The sequence below is a fragment of the Bombus fervidus genome, chromosome 17 (genome assembly GCF_041682495.2).
Source record: "Bombus fervidus isolate BK054 chromosome 17, iyBomFerv1, whole genome shotgun sequence".
NCBI classification, from domain to species: Eukaryota; Metazoa; Arthropoda; class Insecta; order Hymenoptera; family Apidae; genus Bombus; species Bombus fervidus.
This window is the reverse complement of record NC_091533.1, coordinates 8,029,798-8,042,471: the sequence shown is the minus strand read 5'-3', so window position 1 is coordinate 8,042,471 and position 12,674 is coordinate 8,029,798. Positions and strand designations below refer to the sequence as shown.

At 37.4% G+C, this 12,674-nt stretch overlaps 1 protein-coding gene and 1 long non-coding RNA gene across 4 annotated transcripts in view; one reads left to right on the top strand and one right to left on the bottom strand.

Annotated features, from left to right (window-relative positions):
* The window catches only part of Crp (transcription factor cropped), a 160,829-nt gene that overhangs the window by 57,647 nt on the left and 90,508 nt on the right, over positions 1 to 12,674 (top strand). The window lies entirely within an intron of this gene.
* Positions 9,331 to 12,261, bottom strand: LOC139996303 (uncharacterized). The gene is made up of 3 exons (XR_011802188.1): positions 12,114 to 12,261; positions 11,453 to 11,614; positions 9,331 to 9,868 (listed from the first exon to the last, which is right to left on the bottom strand). It is a non-coding gene; the product is annotated as an uncharacterized lncRNA (long non-coding RNA).

Here is a 12,674-nt window from a genome sequence, read left to right as displayed (position 1 = left end):
TATAGTAATCTGCCAAATGTCTTCTCAGACAAATTATAGAAAGAAGCCCGTATATGGAAAATAAAAAAAAAGAAAGAAAAAGGAAATAAATATATTGGGTCGCTCGAAAAGATCGTACCGTTTTTATTATAAATTTCTGTTCAATAAAGAAACGTTCGAACAAATATTGCTACTTGGAACGAAGTATCTCGATGAATACGAGTACGTTAAACATCAGAAACACGATACTAGCGCTACGCGAGTGTTAGCTAGTAGCGTACAATATATTGTACATGTATGCCGTCCTGCATTTTCTAATTTGTTTCCTGTTTGGCAGATTTTATCAATCAAATGCCTGTGGCAAGGTGCGATAAGACTGAACTGAACGATAAAGTCGATCATCGTAGGTGAGCATATGTAGAGCGGTTGCTGGAAAACGCGATATCAGATGTACGAGCAACCGTTGCCAGCATACCGCAAGTCACACGTTCTAACGTTGTTCGTATCAGGCCAAACCACTTGCTACGGTGTTCGTTCATGTGGGATTGTCATTAGTTTCCGTGTGTTAACCGCGGAAAATTCTAACGATTGCTATAAAATTATTTCGAGAAAAAAATGCATCTTAGCTAACTTATTAGCTACATTAATCGTTCCAATTACTTTTAATTGGAATTTTTTCTCGTCGAAGCTACAGAATCTTTCCAGTTTATGTTACGTTTTAAAATGTTTTATAACGTTAGATTATGTTTCGTCAAAGTAACTCAAAAGACGCGGTAGAACGTATTATTGCAACTGAATTATTTACGCAAAGCTGTTATTATCGATAACATTAAGTAAGAAATGACACAATTTCGTTGTAAATGCCATAATAAATATTTGTGACGAACGCTTGCAAAGGACTATGAGTAATTTATGCATTTACGAAGCGCAACATCTTGCGTATCTTTGTATCCAAGGCCTCTCGATGAGCACTGAAGACGTTGTTGAAAGACAGGCAAGGAGAAGTTGAATATCTTGTTACGAGGCATACCTAAAATATATACATTTCGGCAACAGGTACTTTACTTACGAATAACTCGAGGCATAATAGGCTTTGAAACGTAAATCGACTTGATGAGTTTCTGACATTAATTAGCTGCTACTGCTACTGATGGGAGCTGAGCAAAGAATTTATAGTTCTGGGAAATGAACGTCCATTCGTGATTACCGTATTTTCGTTTCAATGCATGCTGTGCAATATTTTCATAAAATGTTTATTTTGACAGTTCTATAAATCTCTATTCGCAGGCTCTGCACATAAAATACCACAATTCTAATAAAGCATCGTACAATAACACGTGTCTTCATCAGCATTAATTCTCTTCCTTTCGGAATTGTCTGTCTATAGAATTCTCTATGAAACATATTTTTTTCTTTTTTTTTTCACAAAACGTCATAATATTTTCGTTTCCCAGCTGCTTTTTGTTAATGTTCCATTCCTCAGTGCGCATAACAACGTTGAATAGATATAAAATCAGCTAGCGGAAGAATATTTTTCTTCGTTTTTACCATCCATTGTCATTCTCGTTCGAAAACATCTACTGATCTCACATTGGTTTCTAACCAAACGTGGGTTATATTCAAATATACAAATATTTTGCTTGTCGGAATTAATTGCACCGAATGTTACCACAAGTATGCGAAATTATTCAAGTAGTATGTTTTCCATACAAAACGCGAAACAATCTTCATTCGTTATAAAATAATAAAATCCCATCGTCATACAGTTTATCTACTTGCTTCAACGTTTGTTGTATAAAGTAAATACGGAATTTTACTTGACTATTTAAGTTTAGCGGAATTCAATACCTTCGTCAAATTTTATTTTGTTAAATCCAAATTCTATCAAGCTCTGTCATACAGTTATCTCTATTTTATTACAAAATTTTAAATTTAATAAATTGTACGTATCTTGATAATCGATCGTATTAAATGTAGATTCTACCAAACTTCATAATAGAATTTCTGACAATTTTCTCAAAATACTCCCATATCTCCATACTTCTTGTAACCATTCAAAATCTGTATTACCAAGCAATTTTAGCGATAAACTTCGCTCAAAGAATCCACATAATATACGCTCAAACATGACCTCTAACTTGCCAAGAGTTACCATATCATATCTTACGTAACTTGAACTCAAACATACGAAGCGATTCTGCAAGCAGTCATCCCTCGATCCTTATTACACCTGCACAAACTTCGTAGAAATCTCGTACTCCGAACCAACTGTGTCTACTATTCTCCATTTCGTTATTACCAGTCGAACAGTCGAATCTAAATTCGGTTGTACGACCTTTCGATCGGCGACAAATAGGCACGAGCCGAAAAGGTCGCGATAGGTTGGGTTCGGTTCATGGTTGTGTCGCTTCCGGAGCTTCATCTTGGTCGAGCATTCGGTCAGATCCCAGAATGGATCTCGGCCACTCGGCCGGGTCAGGTCCTTTGAACCGACCTGGTCGCGAGCGCACACACCTGCACCACTCTCTAATCGAAAAAAGTAGAAAAAGAAGAAGACGCACGACTGTTCATGTTTCGCATACAGAGACTCGCAAAAATAGTGGAACATTTATAGAAGCGTTTCGAATTTTAAACTTTCGCGATGGTTAGATGACATACATTTCTGCCTCTTTGGATTTCGATCGTGTTTTTTACCAACAGCTACGTAACGAACAAGTGTGTTACTTTATATTTAGAAATTGTATTTTATTCGCTGACGCTAATGAGACAATTATCATGATTATATAATTCAAGCGAATATCATAATTATATTGGTAAAATTAAAAATAAACCTAAGAACACGTTATAGCGAGTAAAAGAAACAGTATTGTAACGTTCTGGCCGTTTGTCATTCAATTTGACATTTTAATGCGTCGTTTTTAGAAAATTATCCAGAACGTACAAAAACGTTTTCGTGATTTTTGAGTTATGTCATTATTACGGCAAATGAGCGATATAGGATGTATACAAAGAAAATGTATATAAAGTCATCGAGTCGTACATGCATATATATGTAGATAATACATAGGATGGTGTAAATTTGCAACAAGGTCACTTGGAGCTGCGTCGAAGATTTTCCATGTTTTTATTTTTATTTTTTTTTTTCACGGTTCGCGCGCCGCTGTTATTCGACGAGAGCGTTAACGAGATTTGATTTTTGAGCGCGTACTGCGTCTTTGATGTTCGGCTTATCGAGCCGGCTTAACCATCGATTCGTTTCAGTGTTTGTGTTTTGGATAGCCGCAAGTGATAGCGAACAGTATTTTCGTAGGTGGATCCCGGCCCTCGGCTAATATAATATTAGTACGTGAAACTTTAGACACAAGTCACAAATTACCAGTACAACAAGTTTGATAATAGAACGAAAATTGATATTTTATAAATAAATTTTGTAAATTACAAGTCGTTTCACCATCATAAATTACAAGTTATTATGCGTAACAAGCACCTACATATTTGCAACCATAAAAATCATATTCTACGACATCAACGGAACACAGCTTTCACTCGACATTATCTTGCTATAAAAAATAAAAAATTTTCACTCATCTTTAAATTCCGTCTATTAAACAAGAGAATGGAAAAATATTTATCGCTATAAATATAACCGTAAGAATCAGTATTCTGTCGAGAACATCGACGAGAAATACAACGTAGTGTTGATATATCGATGTATCGGTGCACAGCGAGGGAACTGCAAAGTTCTCGTCTGAAACCACAGCATCGAGAGTTCGTAAACCTCGATGTGCCGTAAACTCGGCCCTGAATACGGAGCTTCTAACGAGCCACGATACGGATCCCCTTCCGCGATTCCCAATACAAACCAATTTTTCTCAATGAACCCCCGCCGATAATAGTTCGTAATTTCTTTCACCGATTTTTCTCCTTTCTTATTCGAGAGTCGAATAATCATTGGACGACTTCAGAGAGTCTTTTGCCAGTGGTCGTAATTAGATGCTTTCCATGTACATAATATTATCGTACTGTTTTTAGTGAAAACGTTTCATCTGATACTGTTTCATCTTTTCAGAAAATTATTATCAACATTTTTCATCTTCTAAGACAGGTTATATCGTACAGGTTGTTAATGACTAAATAATGAAAAAGACCGAATAATGAAAATGATTGAACTTTTGTTCAAAATCGATTTTTATCGTTAGATCTCGATGGCACCTAATATGTTAATACCAATACTAAATTATAGTACAATTATTCAATTACCTGATTCAAACTTGATTTTTAAAACTCTCGCGCTATGAAATCAAAGATTCGAAATCAAAGGTCATCGTTCTCTATACAGAAGTGAAGTAAAATGTAAACCAAAATAGATATCTGTCAATCCTAATTACGCCCAGGCTACGCTACACGTATGCAGATCCAAATAATCGATCAAATATCAAAGCTTGCAAATTCCGAAACCTCGAGACCAAATCAAAGTTCACCGTTGCTTCTCCCAAATTCGAAATGTAAATATCTCTTAATGCCATCCTAACCGCGCCAAATCTGTTACCGACCTATACTATCTTATACACCAAGCGAAACAACAAGCGACGTAACTGCGTAGAATTGTACGATACGTGATACAATAGTACGAAGACTAGCGTAGATCGAAAGAAGAGACATCTCTCAAGCTGCGTAAACTTCCAACGAAAGTTGTCATTCTCTGAAAAATTACCTCAAAATCCAAATACGTATCGCACAATCGCATATTAATCACGCCAACCCTACAAATACTAAGCAACCTATCCTATACATGTAACAAGAGTCGCGAAGAACGCCAGCTAGCCAGTATATCTGCGTAACATCGTAGCATACACGTTACACAGAATCATATAGCGTGGATTGAAGGATCTCTCGGAAGGCATCGTCGGCCCCGAAAGCTCGTTGGCTGTCGTAGGAAGCGCAGACCGAGCATACCATCCAGTCTGGCCGCCTGGCTGGCTGGCCAGCCGGTCGATCAATATTGCCATGGCTACGACGTGCAACGTGGAGGAGAAAGAAGAGAGGAGGCGGAGTAGGTGGCGGCTGGCTGGCTGGCTAGAGAGAAACACGGGGCGGAGGGGTAGTTGCTCATATTCCGGTTACACACGAGAGGGTTGAGAACCAGGTCTGATTCCGGAACGCTGGCGCGGAGTGGGGAATGGTGGAGGGGCTGGATGTACGGAGGTTACAACGTAGTAGTAGAAATACGTACTGCTACGTCACGAGACCTACACCTTGCCCCACCATGCCAGCCACCGCCGCGTTCTACTCGAGCGATTCATGACGACGTAGAAACTGCTGCTGCGCTTCTCTCGCTCGCCTGCCGCGGCGACGCTGCCTCGAAAGAAACGCTGACACCACCCGGCCCCTTTCTTCCCAGATATACACTCGAAACACGATCGCGAAGACACGAGTAAGAGTAATTCCGACGTTGTTTGAACAGTGGTCGATTTATGTTGCTATATAGACGAATGGTTTAGAGAAGATGATGATTAGACTGTGGTTATTTATAAAGATTATGCAGATTTATTTTTGGGAATATAATTTAAGAAATGTAATAATGATTTATATATTGGATCGTGGCTTCCTTGCGGCTGTTTTCATTCTTTTTTTCACGCCGGCTATGTAATTTTTATTTTTATCGTATCACGAGGATATAAAAATGATGATAAATGTAATTAATTATATTATGAACGCTCTCATTCCTATAAGTAATTTCTTGTTGGATTTAGCAATATATCTTTGGTATTTTAAAATATTACGATTATAGGACTATTTGGAAATATTTAATTCTAGCAATAATTGCGAACCAAATTAACGTAAAGCTGCCGTCTATAAGAACTTTCCCCATTTACATAGTCATCATAATTGCACTGCCAACGACAAAACCATATAATCAAAAATATCCCCGCTTTCCACTACAAACCATTAATAATCTCTCGAATCTCTTACTTCGTTATTTATCTAATGACGCATAATTTCCAATTATGCATAACCACACATTTCTAGAAGAAATTTCCCTAACTTCTTGCCAATAAACGTAAAAACGTAACAGATGTAACCTCTAAATGGAAGAAAACAAGTGCCGGAAAGAAATTACATTCGAATTAGATTAAAATTGGCATAGCAATTTGTAGGGTTGTATAATGGTTTCCGCGCGTTTCGAGAGTCGCTGGCCAGCTTCGTTAAATATTATTTATCGTTTCAATTTGGTTGTAAACGGATCACGGTTGGGTTTATAGCTTTCTCGAGGTAAGGAAAGCCAGAGTGGCCACGGTGTATCGAGTTGCGCACGCGCACCACGCGATTCTCCGCCACGATAATATTTCGCTACTTTGTGGCGAATAAAATCGCGACAGGCTCTCCGTTACACTGTTGAAAGTTGTCTCCGCTTGTGACACATGCACAACTCGGCCGATTTTTCTTGTTTCGCTTCCGCATAGAAGAGAAACGAACGACCTACGCGTAATCCATGGTTTACAATGATCCAACAAACTCGTACGATGCATTGTTGCTAGAAGCTATATTTGCTAGGTTAGAAACCAATTCCTACTAACAATAATTTACAGAATCTTTTAAACAGGTATCATTTTTCTTGTTTGAAGAAATGAAAAGTAATTCGTTTCTGGACTTTTCTTCTTTGTTCGTGGCAAAATACACTACGATAGTATTTTCAAATATAAATTAAAATAAAATAAAAATTACAGAACAAAAGTAATGCTAAAACACACCACTGACCATAAATTCTCAAGTTTCTACTTTCGATATCTAAAATTAGCGCTTTGATAATCGTGTTAATTTTACGATTTCGTTGTACATTTTCCAGCAACTATGTTATATCGAAGTCAGCGGTGGAATCGATTCTTCGGTTGAACAATGTTGATTGCCGCATTGTCTTCCAGTGAATGTTCGTTTGGAAGCGGAGAACGAACAGGGGAGGTTTCGAAGGTAGATGCACGCTCGTGACTGATATCCATATTGCAACAATATAAAGGGGGAGAAACCTAAGTTGCACGCGCGTTGGCGTGCAAGAAATTCCCCTTTTCCGTTCCTCGTGCTTCGCAACATAGATATACGTAGATATACTCGATTACTGCTACATTGTCTGTCGGCTACCAAACGAAAAAGAATAAGAAAAAAAAGTTTGATATTATCGTTTTTTAAGGCACAAAATAATAGGTTGAATGAAGCGAACTTCGCTTAGTAACTGATTTATCTAGAACAGGGTGACTCGGGTAATTAAAAGATTATTACGTTGTAATATTTGGCAAACGTTGATAGTAAAATTGGCAAACATTAAAATTAATATTACGTTTGAAAATTGGCTTACAATTTACGAGACAAGAATTTCATAAATCAAGGTTAGAATTGTCGAATTTATTCAATGTTATATTCTGAATATATTCTAAACGAAAACGTTTGTCTCAAACCTATGAAAAGATTGATATCCATCAATTTATCTTTTAAGAAAGTAATATTACACAATAAATAGATAACGTAAAGTATACAACTGCGTAATAATCTCAAGACGGACACATCCGATGTTCTATATGCATACACTCAGCTGGAACATGCGCTGCGTCTATAGGAAGACTTCGACTTCCTTTGTTTCACGGTTGGCCGGCCTGCGAAAGCAGAACATGCACTATTGTACTACAAGCTGCAAGAAAACTATATACAACATACATTCTACGTAGACTGTAAGTCGATGAGGGAGAAATCGATTGATTATGTAGCGAAACGCGTGGCGTGCCAACTCATGAACCTCGAACCTTTTGTGATCGATCGATTCTCCTTCACTGTTGCAACCCACGCGAAAACTTGCCGATTTGTTCTAGCTCTGTCCTATTCTACCTTCGACCCGTTAGTTTCTCTGATTTAACTGCAATCTCATGTTTTCTTTCTTTCATTTATAGAACGATCATGAGACAGGCGTATCTCGCTCGCTCACAAGTCTCACAATTTTTATTTTTATATAATATCTCAGAAAAGGTTAAATTTTTGTTATTTCGTCGAACGAATGGTACACAAAATGTATTTATCATTGATCGTAATGGTTCCTTAATCTTTTACCAAGGAACACGTAAAATTCAGAACGTAGTACACATGGTAACTGCGTATAAACTTTGAAGCGACTCTCGAGCGCAAATGACGAGTGTTTGGAGTAGAACAGACGAGATCGAGTGGCTGCTTGTATTTGAATAGATTCCAGAAATGCACTGTAAAGTTTCGAGCACAAGAAGATACATAGTATGAGATAGTTTCAAGAGCGTGGTGCAATCGAGCAAACGAATTTAGTCAGTTTCAAGAGTCATAGGGTTTAATCAGTCCTTCATCCTCCATTTCTGTGCCATCAGAACATTGTTAATCGTCTTCTTCTGTGCTGTGTTTCGTCGTCTAACATCATCAAAACGCGTCTGTTATTAATATACTATAACGATAATACGATTTCGAGGTATTTTCATGCTAACAACAAGGATATCATAAACAAGAATCTGAAAACGTCGCCATAAGAAAGAATTCCAGAGGATTTACGTTTGAAAAGCGTTCGTATCTTGGATAAAGAAAGATTTGGGGTCCTTGCTTACATCATCTTTTCCATTCTTAGTGTGAGCAGAATATACTTCTAAATTTTGGTCAGCTGTTTTCCTCGCGTATCTTATATGTACAGTATATTTGCTGCAAATATATCTAGAACAAGAATATTTGTTGCAAAGATCATTTTCTAGCTTCTAGTCAAATGCGTTAGTAGTAAAGTGACTGGGATTATAATGGAAGGCCACGCGACTTCGACCCAGAAGTTAACGTGTTAATTGTTCTTTAAATAAAGCTTATGTTCTTCCCAAGTTGCAACTTTTGCTCTAACTTCCAAGTAGAGTAGACTACGTGTATCGTATTTCGCGGAGCGTGCATCTTGTTTCTTTTTAATCAGACGAGAAGAAGGGAGGGATTACGACATTCCATAGTAGGCGGATAGTCGATGTTTTTGTTTTCGTTGGCGTTTATTATTATGGCGCAGGGTAACCTACTGTCTTCTTCGTCGCTTCTATTATCCAAGAAGCCGCGTTTGTCGCGTCATAATTCGCGTACACATTACGAGAACGTAGTACGAGCATTCGTACGTGAGTGCAACGTACGTGATCCTGGAATTGGTGAGAAATCGAAAACTGGAATCGACAAAAAGCTTGACATTAAATTCTTAAATTAAATAAAATCATAATTTTCTAACTACATTTATACCGGATGTGGCATTTCCTCGTGAAACTATGCTCTGATATATTGTACGAATATAAATAAGAACTAGATATGTGAGAATATTAACAAACTGGATTTCCTAGTTAACAAATTAATTTTATAAAATCAAATAGAAAGATCATGTTGAAAGTGTGGCTTATCGCATCTTTCTCTTGTAGTCTCCAAATGGTATGTTTATAATATTACTTAATGTATTTTTAATCTCCGTTGCTCGAGATACTTCTGATTTATGAGAAAATTACATAAACATTCGTCAAGAGGGATTTCAATTACCCTGGAATGTTACGCAGATGCGTACGAAGCTCGAGCGCAACGATCGCTTGAAACAACAGACGTAATTGCGACGTTACGTTCCTTCCTTTCACATTTCCTTGCCGAGATTACCATTATTAAGGATAAAAAGCACACGATTTTCCTGCGAACATTTTATATCACACGACACGGAAGTTTCGAAAAACGAGAAAAATTCAAGTATAAATGTACGATATGGAGAAAAACATGTAGTTCTTTAGAGCCAATACTCGCAGACCATTTCCGTTCGATAATCCAGGTAAACGGAGAAAGTAGTAGATACGTAATTTTCTCATTGAATTTATATTACTCGGCAGCATTCCTGTAATTTTTTAAAAAAACATGGCTATTTTATTTAAAAAAAAGTAGTTTATTATATTATATATATAAAATCAGATTACGTCAAATTAACTGTAATTGTTATTATAATACTAAATATTGGTTCCTGAAGATACGATAATTCTAAATATAATTAGACGATTTAATAATTTCCTAATGATATTTCAAATATACTTGAGTCTTAATTGCTTGACAACGAGGTACGAGACAATTGTTGAAGTTACAAAACTGGAAATAAGATGGCAATTAACAATAACAAAGTTTCGTTGTTAGCTTGTTCTTCAAGAAGAATCGAATTTAAAAATTCGATAAATACGATTATATTATTAATTCATGACTAAGTATGTTCAAACTACCTAATACTTATGAACGAACGGTTGTGTACACTGTACGTGTTACGTATGCAACGAGGATGCAGTGCTCGCCGACGTTCATATTTCTTGTCGACGACACACGAGGACAGAGAACGCGAGTTCTTACCATGCACGCAATTCAACTCGAGTCGACTTAACTCGATACGCGCGGCGAGCACTTTCTCATTAATGAAAACTCTGCTTTGCTTCTCTCTTGTGGTGCAGCACACGTTGCTTTACGCATTCTACGCGGCGGTACAACGTGCGTGAAACGAACAAGCCTCGTGCGCATGCGCACATACGGGGTGAGTACGCGGCCATTCTGCTTGACATTTTAATTGGATCGGGCGTCTTTTTAATTGGGGCCTGAAATTAACGCCGATTCGCAGTCGAATTGTTGCTTACCGCGTCGATGTTCGAATCGGTTAAATGTTTAAAATGACCGTCCGATAACGTTACCGCGTAATTGTTTGCGAGTTAATTAGCGATTGATAGAAATGGTCCTGCAGTTTTTTAACGAGAATCGAGAAAGCTTCGATCGAAAAGTTCAAATTGAAAATTATTCATTTTGTAACGAAATCTTACCAGTAAATGGATGAATTGCAACGTGGCAAGCGTATAATAATTTATATGCTTGAAAAATCAGTTTTTCGATACCAAACAGCCATGAAAGAAAAGAAAATGTTGTGTGGATGTTGTCAACCTTGACGCACTTAAAAAGATCGATCGATAATCATAATATCGTGTCAGCTTGAAGGTTAGGATCGTAATTTGCCGTAGGTCATGTCCATACGAAGAATTCTTATAAACGGCATGAAAGTATTTCACGACGCAGTTTACACAAATGTATTACGCGCGATAGTTAGAATATCGTTTACTTAATTCAGAATATTAAAAGATGCCGAAGAATTGATACGTAATTACGCGTTCAATTTTTTCCTAATCTGAAACTTTTATTTCGATGAAATTTCAAATCTCGTTCATGTATATACGCAACTGGCTAAAAGTCGGTTGAAATAAGTCACGGCACGTGACAACGCGGTGTCCAGTAGCCAGGAAGGGAAAAGAGGTTGACGAAGAAGAAACGCTACGAGAAATACGTGTAGAGAAAGAGACGGAACATGGAAAGAGCGAGCGAACGATCAAGGGGAGCGTAGACTACCGGATGTGACGTTTCGCCCTTCTAAACATAGATACACGCCATGCAACTCTACCTCCTCTTCATCGTCGTAATGTTGTAACGTTGTAACGCCTGCTTGCTCTGCTCGACTCAGCGTCGGTTCCTCCACTCTCTCTCGAGCCTCTACTCAAGGCTACTACTGTCATCAGGAAGTCAGGGCCGTGAAAAAAGACGTCAGCCTTCGTCGCGTTCCGGCCTGTAGCGAAATATTTTCAAAAGAAAAAGTTAGAAGTTTGAAATTGTTCCTTCGCTTACCCTATATACGAAGATATACTCGAATAACGAACATCATAATTTATAAGCAGGCTGCAAATTTTTTATGAAAATTTATATATACATGTATACGTATATAAAAATAATAAAATAAAATAAAAGAGGCAGAACTTAAATAGAAATTATTTATCAAAAATTATAACGAGTACCGTACTTTGGCTATTTTATATGTTTTCCTACGTTATATGCATTCTATCATACGCAATTCTTGCGATTTTAGATTGTACAAATGCATGAAAATCGATCTATTTATAGCACATACCTATATATATATTTATATTTATAACATAACAAAATGTGATAAGTCGTATTTTTATAGAGGAGTAATTTAAAGATCTATCGCAACGCTGTTGGCCGCTATTTTAGAAAAGCTCAAACGCCACATACGTACTTCAAGAATCAACAATCTATATTAAGCTTACGTTGCGTCGTGGTGATACCTCGCAATGGTCGTCACTCATTTCCACTTCTCTCGAACATAAGCAGAGAGGTAGGTTAGGGTCCAGAGGTTCGTCATTGCATTGCGCCTATGACAGCGCTGCTCGTTGAAAAATGCACGCAACGTGAAGTAACGTAGCAAAAGAAGTGCACGTCCTACAATTAGATAAAGCCGCGGCACCAACGTAACTTCTGATTCATTCACAGAACCGCGTTACGTAATTCCGACGCCTGGTACAATGAGTAACGCCTGCGAGTACGTTATCGCTGCAAATGTTGTCGATTGTAAATCAACGTTTTATCGTGCCGTTCGGATTCTTCTAATTTGATTCTTCCGATAGAAAAAAAGCATTTGTGGGTTTCGTAACGGACAAAGACGAGTAATTGTCGCTGATGAAGTTCATTTTAGAGTTTATGGGCTAGAATTTAATTTTTTATTCGTTTACGAAAGGAACTTTGCTTTATCTATTACTTTTTTTTTTTATGGAAATTTTAAATATTTTCCAGAAGGGATTAACTAACGGAAATAAATTTCGTGTAAAATT